The sequence below is a fragment of the Lycium barbarum genome, chromosome 1 (genome assembly GCF_019175385.1).
Source record: "Lycium barbarum isolate Lr01 chromosome 1, ASM1917538v2, whole genome shotgun sequence".
Taxonomy (NCBI): domain Eukaryota; kingdom Viridiplantae; phylum Streptophyta; class Magnoliopsida; order Solanales; family Solanaceae; genus Lycium; species Lycium barbarum.
Window position 1 is genome coordinate 160,589,832 of NC_083337.1, and position 23,323 is coordinate 160,613,154.

The following is a 23,323-nucleotide window of genomic DNA, read 5'->3' on the forward strand; positions in this document are numbered from 1 at the left end:
TTGGAATTGGAAGGGTATAATTCAGAAGCCAACTTCACCATCTTTATTTGTACTCTTTCATTCATTTTCTTCTACCCCTTTTCTTCTGTTGTTATACTTCACAAAAACCATGAGCTGATATATATGTTTCTCTTCTTGAAATCTCAAAAAAAAAAACCTAGCTTTTGATGGTGAAGAAGAAGGCATCGTTTGGTCTTTTAATTTTAGGAATTGCTGATGTGGCCTCTTATGTGGAATTTTAATGGGACACAGTGGACAAGCCTGGCCAAGCCATTGGCCTCGGTGGACAGACATTAAAAATAGGGGCAAATATTGCAACTATTGTAATGGTAGGGGCTTAAGTGGGCTGATAGTATAACCGGGGGTAAATACGAACTATTTCCCAAAGTATAGGGGTAAATCATGCCCTTTTCCCTATATAAAAACCAAGGGGCGTTTCTATTAACTATTGATTTTCCAAAACTACCCCTGAATTCTCTTTTGTATAGAAAAATATTTTTCTTTCAAAAATTAACATAATACTAAAAGCACACGACAATAAAAGATATAGCCAAAGAAGCTGGGGAGAGAGGGAGAGATCTTATTGCTCTTTCAATTGATGTACAAATAAACTGAATTGACTTCCTATTTATAGAAGAATAAAAGCAGCTGCCTACTTGATTGTAAACTTATCCAGTTGACTGTGTATTTGAATAAACATCCATAATACGGTGTATTTATAATACTCCCCCTTGGATGTTCATTAATAGATTTGTGCCTCGTTAAAACCTTACTAGGAAAACCCCAATGGGAAAAATCCTATTGAAGAAAAAAAAGTACATGTATCTAGTAATACACATTGCTAGCTGTCTCATTAAAAATCTTATTAGGAAAATCCAAATGGGACAAAACCTTGGCTAAGGGAAAAAAAGTACAACGCGTATTTTACTCCCCCTGATTAAAGCATAACATAGCTCTTGAAGACGAAACACTCTGATCTCGTATACCAACTTATCATATCTTGAGGTTGGCAGAGCCTTTGCGATCAAATCTGTCAAATGATCATTTAACGAACTAGTTGAACATTTGCATCTTCATTACTTAGATAGAGTTGCATCATCACCATATAATATTGTTGGAATCACGCCAAGTACATTTTTAACTTGCTTCATAAATTGTTGTTATCCTTCTATGATTTGACTATCATGTAAAATAGCATGGTGCGACAGTAATCCTTCATGCAAATAGATAACATATCTGGATTGAACTCTTATGTCGATCAGATGAATGTCCTGTATATCCAAAACATTTGACAACATTTGTTAGGATAAACACATTCATGTCTGGTCTTTCATTGGCAATATGCAATTGATCATATTTCAATATCTCTATGAAGGAGAGAAATTATATCATGTTCACAGTTATAGCAAGTTAAATAAGTGCATCAATTGCACAAATATATGGTATGTCATGACCAATATAATTTTCTCACTTCAACTTATTTTAGTAGATAATATACTACTTTGGGAAACTCTTCAAGAGCTCCAAAATTATTCAAGTCATCAACTTGCACAATAATATGAAAGGTTATGATTATCATAAAGAGACAAGGGTAAACATGGTCATCTTTGTACCCTTCATCAATGAATATCTTACCTGATTTCATCCATATATGGATTATGAACAAGTTCCCCAAGAACTTATATACGCTTCAGGCATTTTGGATCATTCAATTTTTTTTTTATTTTATCAAGTAAGACATATAGACTGTGACAACATCCATTTAGCATTTAAATGGCGTGACATATTCTGATGTCTGGACTGCAGGTCCAATAAGCTTTATGCGTACCAAGATGTATCATATCACTTGGTAATTATTTCTACGTCGGCATGCTTTAAGAGATGTATAACTTAGATCCTCACCATCTTATACAATATTGCACACCATATTGTATCAAAGATATAGTCGACGAGATATCATTTTGTATGGGTTCGCATTTCGACAAAACTTACTGAGATCTCATCACTTCATTATTTTCAGGTACCTGAACCTTCCATAAGGTTTCATGAAGTGTTTTAAGAGCACATTGCCTCCTTATTATGATCAATTTGATCATTTGCTCCTCCCTTTTTCAAGAATTATTACATTTGGAACCGATTGGTCTACCATGCTCCATGCATGCTATAGAATCTGTCCTTCAGGGACATTAGGAGCATTTTGCAGATGAAATATGAAATAGTTGGGTTAGCAAATGCTTCCAGCATTTGACTTGAATTATCTGAGGATCATACTGATGATAATTCACAACCTATTTCTTAGCTGCATATTCTCTCCTCCTCATGTTAGAAAAACTAACACATATCCCCATTTTCTTTGAAAAATCCATCTGTGTGTATCGTGGTATATCCATTAATCATATACCGCACATCAAAAGCTATAAGATGAAAATATCTAGTTCCTGACCCTGAACCAATTATGAGGGGAGAATTTATCATAATTTATTGGTCTGAAGCATACAAGTGTTGTTGTATGCAATGTATCATATCTCAGACCAACATCTGAAGCTCTGTACTCATAAGCAATGGTTTAGCTATATTATGGAGGCATCCAATGCCAACCAGCTTAGATTTAAACCAGCATTATCAAGATGAATTGTCTTGATTACATATTCTGGAAATTGTGCTTCCAGCTCAATTATTTTGAGCAAGCAACTTCGTAAATGTCAAACTGCCAGTTGATAATAAACTTACATGTGACTGTCTCATAGATGTATCTATTTAAGACATCACATTGCAGGTGAAGGGGCCACATTCACCTTTTATATTTTTTGAAATTTCGAGGATTCAGTTCCAACATTAGCTGGTGTAATCAAATTATCATGAGAATAAGCAACACAAATAAATTCTTGAAGAATCTTCTAGTTCTTAAATATATTTTAAATACTCAATTAGCACATCAGATTTAAATCAAGACAGTCAAAACGATCATGTCAACTTATAAAATTATATGTACTATTAAACTTCAAGTTTACCATAACGAGTGCTATTTGTTTTAGTACATTTCTGGTTTACTGTTGCATGAGATTTTATGTCAATAAACTTCTGTTTTATTGATATGTGATCCTATCATGTCCGGGTAACGTTTCACACGTGTGTTTCCTACCCGTAATAACTTAGAGGTATTCAATCTTCCAATCATTTGTAGTTTCAACATGATAACCATTTTTCTCGCTATTAAACTTCACGTTTACTACAATTTATTTTTTCAATCGTAACAAATACGGTCTAGGATAAATGGTGTTATCATATATAACCTCTTAGAGAGACTTCAATTTCAGATATCTACTACTTCCGGAGTAGAATTTAGATTCTTACTACTTCGAGAGTAAGTTGCAGCGTTTTACTACTTCTAGAGTAAAATGCAGAGTATTTACTACCTCAGGAGTAAAATTTCACAACCTTACTACTTTAGGAGTGATACACTCAAATTACACCTATTAATGGTATAACGCGGACGTTGTCAAATATAGTAACCCAACAAGGTTGGGGTCGAATCCCACAGGGAATATGGTGTGAAAAGGTTACTAAAGTCGTAAGATGCTAAGTTCTAGGTCTAATGTCTTAATCCGATGATTTTGGTAAAAGTTGGTTTTTCTATAACTAATTGCTATCTACTTGCTTTGGTGGAAATTTATGGTAAAAGAAACTAAGGTTGTGTCCCCGCTAGATAGGGTGTATGATCATGGGTATTGATCTTGATATACTTATAATGGATCATTATATGAATGCACTTAATCTCTACGTGAATCTCTACTATTTCCCAATAAATAAAGATTATGTTTTTCTATGATTTTCCCAAATATAAGAAAGTAACCATGAAGAACGATTAATCATGCCAAGTAAATTCTTCTTATTCCTAAGTGAATTTATTAAACAACCCTAATTATTTTCCCAAATAAATCAAGGTTTATGGCTTTAATCAATGTTTGCAACCATTAATTATGAATGAAGAATGAAGAATAACTAAACCCTAATAATCCATTATGTGTATATCAATCACAAACCCAATCACAAAACACCCATCATTGGGTTCACAACCCTAGTAAGGGAATTTAGCTACTCATGACAAAGAACAAGAAATAAGAAATTGAAGAATTCATAATTGCTTACTTTTGAAGAAAAGAGGAATTGATAATACTTGAATTGATGTTTGAACCTTCAAAAACTAAAGAGTATTTAATGTTCTGAGTCAAGAGACAACAATATAATAACTGATAACTATTAAAAACACTACAATGACTATTTATAGGTTTTGAAAACATGAAAGTTACAGATTTGCACTTTGGTCCCGTCGACACGAAATACGGTCCGTAAAGTGAAATACGGACCGTAAATCAGTTTACGACCAAGTCGTCCTTCCAGTTGTGAGCAACTAAACTGCCCGGTCGTCTTTCAACTTCCAAAACTCAGACTTTCTGCCAAATGTGCGAATGGTTAAATACGTGTTGAAATACGGACCGTAAACTGAAATACGGTCCGTAAACTGAGTTCGTAAATCACCATGTTCTCAGCCTGCCTTTCTTGTTCTGTTATTCTTTAATACGACCATGGAATACGGCCCGTATTTTGGAATACGGCCCGTAAACTGAGTTTACGACCACTTCTGTACTTCCAACTGTTTTCATTCCAAATCTGCTCCGTTCCTAAAAAAACATTAAAAACCATGTAAAATCACATAGACTTGCTTAAAAACAAGTAAAACTTATAGCATAAAAGCATCGATTTGTGGCGTAAAATCACGCCACATCAACACCCCCAACTTAAAGTCTTTGCTTGTCCTCAAGCAAGCCATACAAAACAACGACTCAATCTAACACCTAAATCTCATAGAATAACAATGTCTACATTGGTTTTGACTCTGAACTACTGGCAGGCATGTTTTTCTTCAAAGGACCACCCCAAATTTCTATTTTAAAGCAATATACACAACTCAAGAACGCTATGACTAACAATGAAGCTTCAATGCATGACATTACATTATCGAGCCTATTATGATGCACACAAACGCTCCTTTAGGCGATCACTTTATTTTGCTCAATTCTCATCCTTATGCCCTCACATAGACCAAAGAATGTCCCAACACACATATATACAACAATAATGGGACAAAGACGAAAGAGAAGGGAAAAACACTCACACTCACAAAGAAATTCATATCTACACATGCAAATACCATAGGCTTGCCCTTATTTTCTCTGTTCTCATCCTAGGCTCGTTCGGTTGTGATCACACTAGGACTTGTTCTGGCTTGTAATGTAGGCTTAGGGACGGGTAGGATACTTTTTGGATATAAGTGACTCACCCTCCTTGAACACTACAACATCTCGTCACCTTAATTCGCCTCTTTTCTTTCAACCCCTTTATTTTCTTTCAAGTTTTCGACCTCGATGTGGTTTTATTCCTACCTAACTTGCAACTCTTTTTGTGTGACAATTTTTTGATTTTTTTTTATATATATTCAACTACCACATCGACTCTTTACTAGCAAACTCCACCACCCCAACTTATGTTTTTGACATCTACTTCACATTTAATTCACCCTCTACTTAGGCGCTTTACCTCATCTATCTAGTAGCATCAAGGAGGGAACGGGTGCGAAGATGGATAAATTGCACAACGAGTGAGGTTTCATTCGGCTAGCCAAGAAAAGGGTCAAAAAGGCTCAAAAAGGGAAACTAGTGATATTTTCAGCTTTTGGTAAAACTTATTTAGGCAAAGTGACTATTTACACAAAGAAAGCCTAAGATCATTTCACAACCAAACTAACTTTCAGATTTCAAACAAGACCAACCAAGCAAGTTCTAGATTATACATGCTTAAACAGAATTAAACTAACAACTCACACACACATTGGCATAAGGACAATTATTTTTACACTTGTGACCTCATAAGTAGTCATTTATCACACACAATACCCCAATAATTCCAATGTCATCTAAAGAATCAATCATGTCAACCAATAATTGTTCTAAGTATGCATTTTTCAATTTTCGAGGGGTCCAAAATTTGCAACAAACCATAATACATGCCATCAGTTACAAAGTAACACCAACTAAGTCAAAATTACTCTACTCAACCTAAGCAACATCCTAAACATGTCAGTTTCAACAAAATAAACCCCCCTCAGGAAAAGAAATCTGGCAAAGAAAAGCCGAGGGGGTTCCTAAACACATATTTACACTACACTACTTTCAAATAGGCCCACCCCCAACTAAAGAATCAAGCACTGTCCCAGTGCTTCACTTATAAGAACGAGGGAAAAAGAAGTGGTACCTTGGTTCCCTTGGTGCTGTGCGAAACTCATGACTGGCCTGCTGCATCCGGCGGTTGACTAGTGGACTCTCCCGGTTGGCGCTGCGGCTCAACCAACGACTGAAGGATTTCTGATACACTTCGTGCTTTTTCTCAAACTCCGCACGGATTTCTGTGGTCGCCTCTGTAACCAACTGCTGCACTATTTTCACCACATTCGGCCTAAATTATTGCAAGATTTTTCCTACTTGCCTTTCAGTCCTCACTACTTTGACTGCAATATGGTTGTAATTAGCATGGCTGAAGTGCAACAACTCCAGCTCTGGATCAGCAGGCTCGGCTGTCGCAGCGGCAGTGGCAGTGGCAGACCCCGAAGGAGGACCCTGTGTGGCCGGAGGCGGTGGTAGAGGTCTGGCCTCAGAAACACCCAGCGTGGCTGCAAAAGCCTGTGTATCGACAGTATCTGGAACACCTGTCGTGGGAGCATCAGTCCCAATAGTAGCATCACCAATCTCGGACTCTACTGGATCAGTCCCATAAGCACGGCTCGGACTCAACTCTAGCTGAGTGGCGTCGTCATCACCGGACTGATCTGCCTCTTGGTCCTTCTTGCTCTTCACCTTATTCTTCCTCCAATCCCCCACATGAGCAGCTGTGATGGTGTCGTCCCATTCTGGAAGCTGAAATATCCTTGCCCGTCTACACAATTCCGTGATAAGACACGGAAATACCATGTTCTGGTTGGGCTTATGTGCCCGCACATGCAGCTCCTCAGCTATTAGCTCCCAAATATTCATCGGGTACCGTGACATCAATGAGGCAATAGTGACTGCCTGACTGGTGGAGAGGGTATTATCTGCCTGGGTTGGAGTGATCCTGTACCGAAGCAACGTCCACCAAAACTTAGCCTCTATCGACAAACAACTTTTAGCAATCTTGATTTTCCCATCATTAGTCCATTTTTGCTTATGTGGCTCAGATGTGATAATTGCAGCAGTCCACTCCCTCACAGATTTCTTGTCTTTCCTGTCTCGTTTGTCTAGGAACAGGCTCAGATCAGTGGGAGCCACAAAATCATTACCAAACAGGACTCTGTTGATGGCTTTGGAGGAAATATCAACCAGTGAGTTCCGAACTGTCACATTCTCCAGCATGGGTATCTCATGCCAAGCACGACTCGACTTCTTCATCGATATCAATACAGCCCCATATGATGCATAGAACTCCCGCACAATGTGCGTAGCATACTCTCCCGGCTTATGAGTGAACACATCTAACTTGTACCCTTTGATGGTATCATCCAGCTGTGGATGAGCTGAAATACCATCAAAAATCAGTCGCCGTTCTTCAAATATTTTCCGCGGCGGCTGTCCCCCAGTTTTTGTCCCGGCCATCCATTGGTCATACAATTTCTTTGACCCCTTGACCGAGAACCGAAGGTTTTCTTCCTCCAGCCGTTTGGTCCTGACAGCCAGTTTATGACCCTTTGGTGGCGTACCATCATCCGGATCATTACCATCACTAGGCCCTGCTGAGTCACTCTCCTGATCTATTTGGTGGGCTGCCCCCCTACTTGATACTTCCGTGTCAGAATCCCCCTCTTCAGACTGGGAGGCTTCTTACGCAGACTTGGATGGGGTCATAGGTGGGGGCTGTGATGCCCTTGCCGATGTGCCTTGTGTGGGGGCCCCCCTGACCTTTGGTGGCGGTATAACCTTGGTGCACTCGGATCCTGATTGTTCCCCTTCCGAATTGGAGGGTTCATCTATCAACCTCGAATCCGAGCGCGATTTCTTTCTTGTGCCAGTGCTTTTGGCCCCCGCTTTCTTTGCATTCCTTTTCTGACCCATTCCTGCTATTTAGCAATATTTTTTGCAATATGTTCCTGCACCAAAACAACCATTACCCTATATGTAGTCAAAAACAACAAAAAACGAAATAAACATTACACTTGGGTTGCCTCCCAAGAAGCGCTTGATTTAACGTCGCGGCACGACGGTGGTGACCATTTACTCCTTATCTTGGTACATCAGATCATTTTTCGTTCCGAGGTGCTTTAACCTGTAGCGATCAACAATCCTATCCTTCAAAACCATTCTGCGATAGTGCTTCAATCTCTGCCCATTCACCTTAAATGTCCGAGTTCCATCTCCGGACTTTAACTCAATTGCTCCATGGGGTGAAACACCTACCACCTCAAACGGACCACACTACCTTGATTTAAGCTTACCAGGCAGCAACTTCAACCGAGAGTTAAACAGCAATAAAGGGTCACCCTTGTAGAACTTTCGCTTCAGGATCTTCTTGTCATGGTATTGCTTCATCCTTTCTTTATAAAGTGCTGCACTCGCATATGCCTGGTACCAAAACTCATCCATCTCATTTAGTTGAAACAACCTGAGCTTGGTTGCTTCCCCCCAATCTATATTCAGTTTCTTCAGCGCCCACATAGCCTTGTGCTCAAGTTCAACCGGCAAGTGACAAGCTTTTCCGAATACAAGCTTGAAGGGTGAAGTTCCAATCGGAGTCTTGAAAGCAGTCCGGTATGCCCATAGAGCATCATCGAGCTTGCGGGCCCAATCAATTCTATTTGCATTCACTGTTTTTGCTAGAATACTCTTGATCTCCCTATTGGACACTTCAACCTGTCCACTTGTCTTAGGGTGATAAGGCGTTGCCACCCTATGTTTTACACCATATTTCTCCATCAGTCCCGCGAAAGCTCTATTACAAAAGTGGGATCCACCATCGCTGATTATAGCCCTCGGAGTACCAAAACGAGTAAATATGTTCTTCTTGAGGAACCCCATAACACTCTTGGCCTCATTATTAGGTAAAGCCACCGCTTCTACCCATTTTGACACATAGTCCATAGCAACCAAGATGTATTTCATGCCACCCGAACTCCCAAAGGGTCCCATAAAGTCAATCCCCCAGACATCGAACACTTCTACCTCCATAACAAAATTCATAGGCATCTCTTGCCTTCTGCCGATATTTCCTTGCCTATGACGTTGATTACAGGACCGCACCAATAGATTAGCATCATGAAAAATAGTCGGCTAGTAATAGCCGCACTCAAGTACCTTAGCCGCAGTCCGGTTTCCGCTATGACGACCCCCAACAGGAGAGTCATGGCACGCCTTTAGAATCGCCATCACTTCACTTTCCGGAACACAACGCCGAATGATGTTATCAGCGCATGTTCGGAACAAATAAGACTCGTCCCAATAGTACTGTCGAGCATCCCGCAAGAATTTCTTCTTTTGGTAGGTTTTGATATCTTCTGGAACTAGGCCTGTTACCAATAATTGGCAATGTCAGCATACCACGGTGCCACCTCATTTGACACAGCCAACACCCTCTCATCTGGAAAAGCATCATCTATATCAAGCTCATCAGAAGGTCTCCCAGCCTCTTCAAGCCGAGAGAGATGGTCAGCAACCTGGTTTTCAGTACCCTTGCGGTCCTTCACCTAAAAATCAAACTCTTGCAGCAATATCACCCATCTGATCAGTCGCGGCTTTGATTCCTTCTTTGCCATGGGGTATCTCAAGGCTGCATGATCTGTGTAAACCACTACTTTGGACCCCAACAAGTAGGCCCGGAATTTCTCAAAAGCAAACACAATAGCAAGCAGCTTTTGCTCTGTCACTGTGTAATTCATCTGAGCAGCATTCAGTGTTCTGCTTGCATAATAGATCGGGTGCATGATTTTATTGTGCCTCTGCCCAAGCACAACACCTATTGCGAAACCACTAGCATCACACATTAGTTCAAATGGCAAGGACCAGTCAGGAGCAACAATAATAAGAGCAGTAGTGAGACGCTCTTTTAACTCCTCAAACGCCTTCTAGCACTTATCATCAAACACAAATTTAGCCTCTTTTTCAAGAAGCTTGCACATTGGATTGGCAATCCTGGAGAAATCTTTGATGAAGCGCCTGTAGAATCAAGCATGTCCCAAGAAACTTCAGACACCTTTTACTGAGATAGGTGGTGGAAGTTTTACAATCACATCAATTTTTGCTTGATCAACCTCGATTCCCTTTTCAGAGATTTTGTGACCGAGGACGATTCCTTCCTTCACCATAAAATGGCACTTCTCCCAATTTAGCACCAGATTGGTCTCCTCACACCTTTTTAGCACTTGACCCAGATGGCCAAGACAATCTTCAAATGAATCACCCACCACGGAAAAGTCATCCATGAACACTTCCAAGAAATCCTCTACCATGTCAGAGAAGATTGACATCATACACCTCTGAAAAGTGGCTGGCGCATTACACAAACCAAAAGGCATCCGGCTGAATGCAAATGTCCTATAAGGACAAGTAAAGGTGGTCTTATCCTGATCTTCCAAAGCAATATTGATCTGATTGTAGCCCGAATAACCATCAAGGAAGCAATAGTAGGAACGCCCTGCTAGCCTATCAAGCATCTGATCAATGAAGGGCATAGGGAAGTGGTCTTTGAAAGTGGTTGTGTTGAGCTTGCGACAGTCCATGCAAACTCTCCATCCAGTGACAGTTCTGGTTGGGATCAACTCATTCTTTGCATACGGCACAATAGTGATGTCGCCCTTCTTAGGAATACATTGGACTGGGCTCACCCATTTACTGTCCGCAATTGGGTAAACCACGCCCGCATCCAGCCATTTGATGATCTCTTTCTTGATGACCTCTTGCATATTCTCGTTCAGTCGCCTCTGATGCTCTACACTCGGTTTGCTATCCTCCTCCAACTGGATTTTGTGCTCACAAATCCCAGATGGGATACCTCGAATGTCTGCTATGGTCCAACCAATAGCACGCCTATACTTCCTCAACACCTCCAACAGCTGCAAAATCTGTTCCTCAGTCAATAGGGCTGAAACAATCACCGGTAATGTATTGTCCGGACCCAGGAACTCATATTTCAGATGTGATGGGATCTGCTTAAGCTCCAACTTAGGTGGCTCAATGATCGAAGGCTTTGCTGGAGGAGTTGTTCTATTTTTTCCAGATCAAGATTTAGCTTCTTTGGGTGGTATGAATATGAGCCCAACCCACCAAGTGAATTAACTGTCTCCACATAGCCTTCCATGTCTTCAGCATCGAAATTCATAAGAAGATCAGCTAGAGCTTCACCCAAACTTTTTTCTTCCATCTTGAACTCCACTGCTTCATCAACAACATCGAACGAATCAATTACCGAATACTCTCGTAAGCACTTGGTAACTTCATCCCTTTGCTAGCCTGAAAAGTCACTTCCTCATTGTTGACTCGGAACTTGATCTCATTTTTCTCCGAATCCATCAGAGCCCTCCCTGTAGTAAGGAAAGGTATCCCCAGAATGATAGGAATGTCCCGATCAACAGCACAGTCAAGAATCACAAAATCAGCGGGCAACATAAAATCACCAACCCGCATAATTACATCATCGGGCAACATAACAGTCGGCCTTGGCATCCCCAAACCTGATTGTTTATATATAGCAAGGGGCATCAAATTAATACTCGCCCCATTATCACACAAAGCACGAGCAAAATCATGGTGCCCAATAGAACAAGGAATGGTGAACACCCCAGGATCTCCCTTTTTCTGAACAGTTGTAGTTGAAATGATGGAACTCACAGTGTGAGTCAAACTCACGGTTTCATGCTGCACCGTTTTCTTCTTGGTCAGCAGATCCTTCAAAAATTTCGCAAAACTGGCATCTCCTTGACAGCTTCCAAGAAGGGAAAATTCAGAGATAACTGCTTCAACTGATCATAAAACTTCTCAAACTTAGCATCTTCCTTCTTCTTTACCAACCTCTGAGGAAAAGGAGGTTTAGATTTGAAAAGTTGCGTCAAAGGGCGAAGAGCCCCTTTTACAGCCTGCTTGCTTGTGTTTTCAGCTTCCTTCACCATCTCTGGAATATCAGCAACCTTCTTGTTAGTAGGATTCTCATCAGCAATAATGGATGCTTTAGACTGCACCTCATCCTCTTCATCTATCTGCTCAAGATCAATCACCTTCTCAGCAGCCCCCTGGAGTGTTTTACACTCCTAGTAGTGATGGCAAACACATGATCTACACCGCCTTCCCCATACTTGGGATTTGGAATAGTGTCACTCGAAAGTCCTCCCTTTTTAAGAGGGTGCCGCTCTATAGAAATATCCCTCATCTGCGGCTCAAGCTTCTGAATAGCTGTTGTATGGGAACCCACTGTTTCTGTCAACCCAGATAAAGTCCTTCCAGACTTAGATTGATTGGCCAGAATCTTCTCAAGCATTGCTTCAACCTTCGAACTACCTTGCTCTGTTGACTGCCCTTTCGGTGGTATATAAGGATTGGAACTCTTGTCCCCAAAATTGTTGCTGTTGTTGTAGCTCCCTTGGTTCGCACTACCATAATTATTGTTGTAGTTCCTAGAGTTGTTGTAAGCACCTTGACCTTGCTGAGGTCTCCATTGATTTTGATTCTGATAGCCACCTTGGTAATTCTGTCTTTGGTAACCCCCTTGAGAGTTATTAACATAATTAGCATCTTCAACCTGCATAGGTGGCCCATCATGGATTGGACCATCATGAGCATGGTACATCTCTTTTGGCAAAACTGTATTGTCACGACCTAGCCCCGTGGGCCATGACTAGTGCCTGAGCTGGACACCCATACGTATACCCGTTAGACATAACCAGACTGACACTATAGACAACATGGGAATCGACATAGACACAAAGGTCCTCAACATCACATATCAAGATAATTTGTCCCCTGCGGAGTCTCAACCAATCACAATGAAATCAAATACGCAAGCCGACGAGGCTGCCACTATATATCATTATAATACGCAAGCCGATAAGGCTGCCACCACATGTCAATATACTACGCAAGCCGACAAGGCTGCCACTATGTATCGATAACGTATGCAAGCCGGCAAGGCTGCCACAACCAACAGAAACATCCACAACAACTATATAGACACAGCTAACCATAATCTATATACAACCCCCACACACATGCTTTGTATACGATACGTTATACACTTCTTTCTTCCAAATCTAGAATCCACATCAACGACAACACGACCACAACACGAATAACGACATATGAACATAAATCATACTTTTAATCCTTTCAACCCACAATTTCATATAATAACCATTTCATGCAATTTCTTACTTCCAATTTTACCCAATCCAATTTTAATCCTTCCATTACAATACCATTAATACAATTATACTACAAAATAAGAAAATCTTACCTTAATTTACTCGAAGGAATTTCTACACTTATTTGCTCTAATTTCACTATTTCTTCTTCCTCAATTCAATATCCAATGTTGCTATCACCTCCTTGAACTTGCAAATCACTTGAAACTTAATCCAAAATAGCAACAAAATATTTTTTTTCCTCCATCCATGGCTGGCCGAGAGCAGCCATGGAAATGTTGCTCTTTCTTTCTTTTTTTTTTAATTGAATTTTTTTGCAAAGTGAAATATGATAGCATGATTCATCATATATATATGCTCCCTCACCATAGGACACGTGTCCACTTGCTTGACATGTGTCCCACCAATGAGTCATCATTTTTTTTAATTTAAAAACGGATGGGGCCCACAAACATAACTAAATTAATAAATTTTAATTAATCACTAATCCTTACTTAATAATATAATCATAATTAATTAGTTCCTAATATCCAATAATATTTTTACACTAAATAAAATTTATAAACAATTTGTGTACTAATTAAAATTGAAAATTAAAAGTTCCTATTTCATGTCTGAAAATAATCCCGTCTTTAACTTAAGTCGATTAGCCTGCGAATAATTCGACGTATAAAAATACGGGGTGTAACATCCTTCCCCCCTTTAAAACATTCGTCCTCGAATGTTAAACTGGTTCTGAACTCCCAATGCTTTCTCAAGTGTTCTCTTATTTAATTATGTCCTTCACATACCTCTTCCATTGGTTGATTCGCTATAATTCACTATAACACATTCCAGGTCTCTACATAGCCATTCCTGTAATATTTCCTCTTTTTGTTGCTTCCCGAGGTAATAACTCCACGTCATTGCCTTTACTCTCCTCTTTACTTCGCAGTCGGTTGTCAGTTGTATTGCGGGCTCTTCCGTTGAAATCTTACTCTCTCCTTGTGCGCTTAGTCTTAACTCGACTCCTTCTTCTCCTATAAAAGTTCCTATTTCATGTCCGAAAATAATCCCGTCTTTAACTTAAGTCGATTAGCTTGCGAATAATTCAACGTATAAAAATACGGGGTTTAACATGTATCATCCTCACAAACATTTACCTTCTTGATTTGGGATTCATCAAATTTCTTCGTTAGCAAGGAAATATTTGTTGCAAGTTCTGCCAAAGTTTGCTGGGTGTCTTGATTCTCCTTCACTATATTCTGGATCATAGCACTACCATACGGTACCACATCAGCATTGTTTGAGTGCCAAGCTTGATTATGAGTCGTCAGCTTGTTAAGTATGGTGGTCACTCGTCGAAAGGTCTTGTTCACGAAACAACCATCAGCTGCATTATTAGCTACTGACTGTGTCACTGGATCTAACCCTCGGTAGAACTTCTCCATCAATATATGTTCCGAAAAACCATGATTCGGGCTCTTCTGCAAATACTCCTTGAATCTCTCCCAGGCTTCATATAGTTGTTCCCCCGGTCGCTGCTTAAATTCATATATCTTGTCACGAATTTCAGCCTTCTTGCTAGGGGGGTACCACTTTGTGAGAAAAGCAGCTACCATATCTGCCCATGAAGTAATCGAATTTCGGGGCAGTTTCTCAAACCATGTTCTTGCCTCTCCAGCTAAGGAATATTTGAATAACCTCAACCGAATAGCATCTTGTGGAACGTTTTTCTGAATGTGATTAGCACACACATCCATAAAATTCTGCAAATGACGTTGAGGGTCATTCTCGGTAGAGTTCCGAAAGTATCCCTCAAGTTTCAACAACTGGTATAGAGAGGAGTCAATTTTCACAGTAGCAGCTCCAACACGAGGCTGAACAATAGCAGATGCATAGTCCTCCTCTGGAACAAGTTCAGCGAAAATATTCTCATCATCTGATTCATTCGCCTGATTGTTCAACTGATTCCCCTGGTTACCAGCACGTTGATTTTGCTGATTTTGATCACAGGGTAGCAAACAAGGTGTGATGGAATAAGCAAAAGACTTTAATCAAAGCAAACACTATTTAGTAATTTCAAAACCATATTCCCCGGCAACGGCGCCAAAATTTGATACGCTCAAATTACACCTATTAATGGTATAACGCGGACGTTGTCAAATATAGTAACCCAACAAGGTTGGGGTCGAATCCCATAGGGAATATGGTGTGAAAAGGTTACTAAAGTCGTAGGATGCCAAGTTCTAGGTCTAATGTCTTAATCCGATGATTTTGGTAAAAGTTGGTTTTTCTATAACTAATTGCTATCTACTTGCTTTGGTGGAAATTTATGGTAAAAGAAACGAAGGTTGTGTCTCCGCTAGATAGGGTGTATGATCATGGGTATTGATCTTGATATACTTATAATGGATCATTATATGAATGCACTTAATCTCTATGTGAATCTCTACTATTTCCGAATAAATAAAGATTATGTCTTTCTATGATTTTCCCAAATATTAGAAAGTAACCATGAAGAACGATTAATCATGCCAAGTAAATTCTTCTTATTCCTAAGTGAATTTATTAAACAAAGTTTAAAGCTTTGAGTCCTTGTTAGTTATTCTTACCAACCCTAATTATTTTCTTTAATGTTTTACCTTTTTTTTTTTAATGTCAATCACTATTTTGATTTTTGATGGCATCTTTTTTTCTAGGCTTGGGCATTTGAAGCCATTCCTCACCTCAGGCATCAAGTCAAGGAATACTCCGAAGAAGTTACCTATCCAAGAATTCTTAGATGGCTCACTGCCAGAAACAACACAAAATTGAGAATTAACTTTTTCAATCCCCATAAGGAAGCTGTAAGCATTAGAACACAACAAATGACTAGGTGTTGCAATAGCTTTTATAATCTGCTGCAACAAGACATGCATCTGTTGCAATAAGTTATGCATCTGTTGGACAATGTCCAACAAATAATTAACCTGTTGCAACAAGTTACCGAACAAATGAATCTGTTATAACATGCAACTAGTTTTTTTACAACAGATGAGTAACTTGCTGCAACAAGTTACCCATCTGTTGGAAAATGTCCAACAGATGATAAACCTGCTGCAACAAGTTGACAATCTGTTGGACAATTTCCAACAAGTACCACAGCTGTTGCAACATATCACTTTATTTGCTAATTTGATAACTTCTGAATCTGTTACAGTAAGTTTTTTCAACAAGTACAATAATCTGTTGCAACAAATTACTAATCTATTGTACGATATCCAACAGATGAGAAACCTGCTGTAACAAGTTACCCATATGTTGGAAAATTTCCAACAGATGAGATACCTGCTGCAGCAAGTTACCTATCTGTTGGACATTGCCCAACAGATGTGTAACCTTTTGTAACAACCTGATAACTTGTTTTTAAATAAGTTTTGCTTTTTATGATTTAGCACCATTGTGATATATCTACTTTCTTGTTGTAGGTTGTGAACCCATGGCTTGTCCCAACAATAAGAGAGTTTGAGATGTCATGTCTTGTCACCTTTGTGCCCATAAAATCTGTGCCTGACAGATTGATTGATGCGTTCAAAGAGGAATTGGCTGGAGTTACAGCCATTACTAGGGTTGATGATGTTGTAGTTAGTGGTGGTGGTCATGTTGTTTTTGGTGCTGGTGGTGACGTTGCTGTTGATATTGTTGGTGGTGCTGATGCTGTTGGTGGTGGTGTTCAGCCTGTTGATGTTGTTGTTGGTGGTGGTGGTGGTGGTGTTGGTAATGATGTCCCAGAAAGTATTGCTGGAGAAAAATTAAGAGATGATGATGCTAATATTGGTGGATTTACTACAATTCCTGGATTGAGTGATTTTTTCGGATTTGGTGGTAATTTTTGTGGTGGTGGATTGAGTGGTAGAAGATTTGCTGATGTTGGTGCTGGTACTTCTAAGGTGCCCTCATGTGCTTGTAAGTGCACCACTTGCAAGGACAAAATGGATAATTTGATTAAAAAGGTGGAGGAATTGATGCAGGCCCAAGAAGCCACAAACACTTCTATACAGAGGTTGATATCCAAGAGGGGTATCAATCCATCAAAGAATCTTTCCTCACCTTATACTCCTGTTCATGTTCAGATGAGGGGCAAAGCAATTGCCAAGGCACTTGCATCAGTTAGATCAAGAAGATCTGTTGCTACTCCCAGTAAGTCAATTGAGACTCCTCTTCTTGATGTTAGGCCAAAAGTGCTAAAGAAGGTGGACATTTTCAAGCCTGTACATTCCCAAAGAAAGAAAAAGGTTGAGACTGCAATCAAGTCCAAAAAGAGTGGGAGAACCATGTACTCAATGCATGAATTTGGAGCAGCAGACGTCAAGGCTCTGACAAGTATGGAAATTTGGTGGGAGGATTGGGTAAGTTTCAACACTTGTATATATCTATTTAATTCAGTATGTTGTTGCAACAAGTTAATTAGTTGTTGCAACAGTTCCTTTATTTTGTTGAATCTGTTGCACCAAGTTAGCTAGCTGTTGCAACAAATAGATAATCTGTTGCACCAAGTAACTAACTGTTTTACTGCTTTTACTTAAGTATGTAGATGAAGTCCTGCTTCTAATGCATATGAGGCAAATCAATTTCCCTGAGTACTATGATTCCACTGATATAATCATGCACCTCAACTTTTACAACATGTCCAAAAGGTACGCAGAATTGACAAAAGAGAGTACAGTTCCAAATGTCGTGCCTCTGAAGGTTAGACTTGCTGAATTCAAGTGGGATGATGATAGGGTCGATTATTGTAGGGGTGTCAGACCCTACCCGGGAGGCTGCTCGTGGGCTGGTGCAAAGAGGGTTTTAACAGTGATGAATATTAATGCCACACATTTTGTCACTCTCGAGTTCATGATTGAATAGGGAGTGGTAAATGTATATGACTTTAACGTTCTTGTCTACGAAAAATCTGATTTCTTTTGTTTCGTGGAGCCGGTAATGGAATTGTGGCCCAAGTTATTGCAACAGAGTGGAATGTTCGCACACTTGCCTGCAAAGTTACTCAATGAATCGTGGGAATTCAATAGGCTACATAATCTCCCCGCAATGTCACTAGTAGGGCATGTGGTTCGTGGTCAATTGCTTTTATGGAGGTTTTGCTTACCGGCATAACTGTGACAAAATCGGAAAGCCTAATCAGCGACAACTTTGTAGGGAGGATGCAATGGATATGGGCATTAGGTGTCATTGAAAAGGTGTTGGAGCCCTAAGATGGGTTGATAAACAGTTCATTGATTTTGCGTTTTTTGGAGCCAAAATGTGGCCTGTCGAACAATTTAAGTATATATTAGGAGTTTTTTATGACATTATGTAATTTAAGTATATATTAGGTGTTCAGTACTTTTCTAAGACATTTTGTTAAGTATATATTAGGTGTTCATTATTTAAGTTGTGTTCAATACATTATGTTCAGTGGTTTCAGTAGTTTTAAACAAGTCACAAAATCTAACAGCTGTTGAAGAAGTTGCAACAACTGACCCATCTGTTGCAACAAGTTTTTAATATGTTGCAACGGATGAGTAAGTTGTTGCAACAAGTTGGTAATCTGTTGCAACAGATGGTTCGGTTGTTGCAATATATGGGTCAGTTGTTGCGACAAATCTAACTGTTGTTGAAGAAGTTGTAACGACTAACCCATCTGTTACAACAAGTTTGTAATCTGTTGCAACAGATGAGTCAGTTGTTGCAACAAGATGTAAATTTGTTGCAACAGATGGTTTAGTTGTTGCAACATATGGGTTAGTTGTTGCGATAAATCTAACTGTTGTTTTAGAAGTTGCAACAAGTTGATAATCTTTTGCAACAAGTTTGTGATCTGTTGCAACATATGAGTCAGTTGTTGCAACAAATCTTTCAATTGTTGAAGAGATTGCAACAATTAACCCATCTGTTGCAACAAGTTTGTAATTTGTTGCAACAAATTCATAAAATGTTGCAACAAGTGCATTATCTGTTGTAACGAATGAGTAACCTGTTTAAAAGCTTCACGTTTAGTAAACAATAAGTATCATTAGTTTTCGTTGAGTTACACCTAAATATGGGTGAATCAAGTAGTTCTCATCAAATTACACCAACGATCGCTCGATTTGGGAAGTATACGCTTAGTTGATCATATGTCCTGACTCAGAATACCATCAAATTGGTTAGGAACATTTAGTAAACAATAAATATCATTGGTTTTCGTTGTTTACACCTAAATATGGGTGAATCAAGTAGTTCTCATCAAATTACACCAACGATCGCTCGATTTGGGAAGTATACGCTTAGTTGATCATATGTCCTGACTCAGAATACCATCAAATTGGTTAGGAACATTTAGTAAACAATAAATATCATTAGTTTTCGTTATTTACACCTAAATATGGGTGAATCAAGTAGTTCTCATCAAATTAACCAACGATCGCTCGATTTGGGAAGTATACGCTAAGTTGATCATATGTCCTGACTCAGAATACCATAAAATTGGTTAGGAACATTTAGTAAACAATAAATATCATTGGTTTTCGTTGTTTACACCTAATTATGGGTGAATCAAGTAGTTCTCATCAAATTACACCAACGATCGCTCGATTTGAGAAGTATACGCTTAGAATTTTCCATCAAATCAATGACATTACCGTCTAATCCATTAAAGATGTTAGTAGATAAATATATTGATTACTAAATATCATTGAATACCTTTGTTTAACACTAAATATCATTGGTTCCCTCTGTTAATAACTAAACATATGTGACTTATATCTTAGTTGTTGCAGTAATTTCATGATCTGTTGCAGCAATTACATAATCTGCTGGAGCAATTGCATAATCTGTTGCAGCAGTTGCATAACCTGTTGCAACAAGTACATAATCTATTGCAGCAATTGCATAATATGTTGCAGCAGTTGTATAACCTATTGCAACAAGTACATAATTTGTTGCAACAGGTAACATAACTATTGAATAAGTCATATCACTTGTTGGATGAAACAACTCATTCCATTTGTTGTAAAAACTCAAAACACTATAGGAACTTATTGTAACAAGTCATGTCACTTGTTGGAAAACCAAGTTAAGTTAGTTGCTGCAACAAGTCCGATTACTGGTTGGCAAAATCCTAACAAGTTACACAGTTGTTGCAACAGAATTTTTACTTGGTGGAAAATGTTAATTGCAAAACCACATAACATACATTGGTGATTTGAGCAAGATCAACATATCATTTAAACCAATTTTACTAACAGAAACAACATAAAAATGTCATAAAATCCAATTTCACAAACACAAACAATAGTAATTATTATTACAAGACATTGCAAATTTAACAACTAGGGAACAATTCGGTTTGGGCATGTACTTTTTTTATGCCCAGCTGTTTTGCATATGGAGCATTTGTTTTTCCTCGTTGCAAGTGATTCCCCGATTCCACGCCTCCTCTTTGTCCGTCTTCTTCCCGGTTTGCTCGGATCAACATGTGGAAGAGGTATTTCTCTCTCTAAAATCTCCATAGGAACTTCCCAAGATTCTTCAGAAGGCACGGGATTCATTTCCTCACAGTATGCAATTATGTAATTCTCTACCCTGTAATATGGAGATGAGTAGTCATAAATCCGCCTTCCAAAGTCTTCACCATATTGAACTCGAAGCGCTGCCATATCATGTGGGCAAGGTATTTTATCCAGGTCAAAAACTCTACAAGTACAAGATCTTCTTTGTAGATTGACTATTGCAACTGAACCGTGGCCGATGACGCTGAACTTGTAGTTGGCAATTTGATGGGCCAATAACTTATTACCTAAGTTTACAAATTTTGATATTTTTTTTCCATTGAGGGAACAAAGATGGTTGGTGAGTCGATGAAATCCATACGCCTCTCATGAAATTTCTCAGTAAACCTCCTGTTTATGGAATCAAATAGAGCAGTAATGGGAAATTCTCTTTCAACATTGAACATTGAGTTCACCGACTCAGCAACGTTTGTCGTCATAAAATTATACCTGACAAAACAAACATATTCGTGTTGGAACATGTGGCTGAGGCTCAGCTGTGTCAAAAATCACAACAAGTACAATATCTGTCGCAACCAGTTACCTATTAGTTGCAGCGGATACGTTACTTGTTGGAAACAGAAATGTGCAAATACCTATTCCCGGGGCAGAATGCCCTGCTCCATCTGTGGAATCCAGCACACTCAAGATGTTCGGCGGCCCCAGGAACCAAATCTCTGATTTGATTGAAATGGTCATTGAAGACATCAATATTTTACGCTTTTGCTGCTTTATAAAATTGAGATGCGACAGCCCTATTGTGAAAGGTGGTTCTCAGATTTTCCCCTAGGGGCCTCATGCAAAAACCATAATGACATGTAGGGAAGACAATTGAAACCGCCTTTTTGATACTTGGATGTCTATCAGAAATTATGCACAACTTAGGGGTATCCTCCATATAGCTTCTCATTTGTTCAAAAAAATATTTGTACGAAGCATCACACTCCTTGTTCACTACACAAAACTCCACTGGAAAAATATGATTCTCCGCATCTTGTGCGACTGCTGACAACAACACTCCTTCATACTTGCTCCTCAAGAATGTCCTATCGACAGCTATGACTTTTTTTATTTGCGCAAAACCAAGCATCCAAGCCTTATAGGCTACAAAAAAGTACTTGAACTTCCCATTTTCATCAACCGTCAATGCCGTCTTACTTCCTGGATTTGCAGAACGAAGCATATAACGGTACGCATCAAGCACCGCATACCCGTGCTCATGTGTCCCCCTTGTCAAAGCCTTTGCAATCTCCATGCCCTTCCAGACCTTCCAATAACTTACCTTACAACCCAAATCTGTACGGATTGATTGACTTATATCTTTTGTAGATGGGCCTTTACCGTAAGGAAACTTATCTTTGAAGTATTCACCAATGACTTTCGCAGTAGCGTGTGGATTATGGCTCGTAATGTGCTCAGAACCACATGTGTGATGCTTTATGTAGGTTCTGATACAAAATCTGTCAGAACTTAAAAGCTTCACAGCCCTCAGCCACCACTTGCACTCCAGATGTACACATCTGAAGCAATACACAGTACGCAAATTAATCACCTTCTTGATTGTAAAATCTTTCTTCAAGCAAGCAAGTTTCAACTAAGTGGCTAGTTCTTCCTTGTTCTTGAATGACATTCCTTTATAAAAACCCGTTTCATCATCTTGAACATGGCTAGACTGTATTGATTGTGTAGTGCCCACTGTATTGCTCGCAACTTCGGGTATAGGAATCGGGTCAGCCCCACTTCCATTATCTGGGATATCCACATCCACTCCATCTAATTCATCATTTAACACATCTTGTTGGTCTTGAGATAAATTGTGGTTCTCTACTGGGCTTCCAACAACGTATACCCTTAAAATGGGCCTAGCTACATCATTCAAATAAGCACGCAAACGAACTTGATCAGTTATCTTAAATGGCAAGACCCTCTGATTTTCAAAAAAACTGTGCATGTAAGTGATGGCAAGATCTTTTGGTTCACAAATTAATTCGCAATAGGTGATGATTAGGTTCACAAAATCATCGAACATAACATCTCTTTGGACAATCATCACTATCGTCTCTAACGTGTCACTACCCTTCCATCGCCAAATATATCGATTGTTCTTCTCGATCCATTCACCATGGCAATCAACCCCTATTGTTATTGAGTCCTCCATTAGTGGTGTTCGAGGTACCTGAAGATATTTTGTTTAACAAAAAATTGGTCATGAGAGGACATACCAATCTATAACAAAATGAAACAGCTACAGCAGTTGTTCCAACAGATTATTGACTTGTTGGAACAAGTGGACTACTTGTTGCAAGAGGTAATAAAATTGTTGCAACAAGTCACTAATCTGTTGGAGTCAGCTTCAGTT

The 23,323-nt window shown here is 39.3% G+C and overlaps 1 non-coding gene across 1 annotated transcript; it reads left to right on the plus strand.

Annotated features, from left to right (window-relative positions):
* The first annotated feature begins 14,875 nt into the window (after positions 1-14,875).
* Positions 14,876-14,981, plus strand: LOC132618852 (small nucleolar RNA R71). The gene has a single exon (XR_009574359.1). It is a non-coding gene; the product is annotated as a small nucleolar RNA R71 (small nucleolar RNA).
* The last annotated feature ends 8,342 nt before the right edge of the window (positions 14,982-23,323 follow it).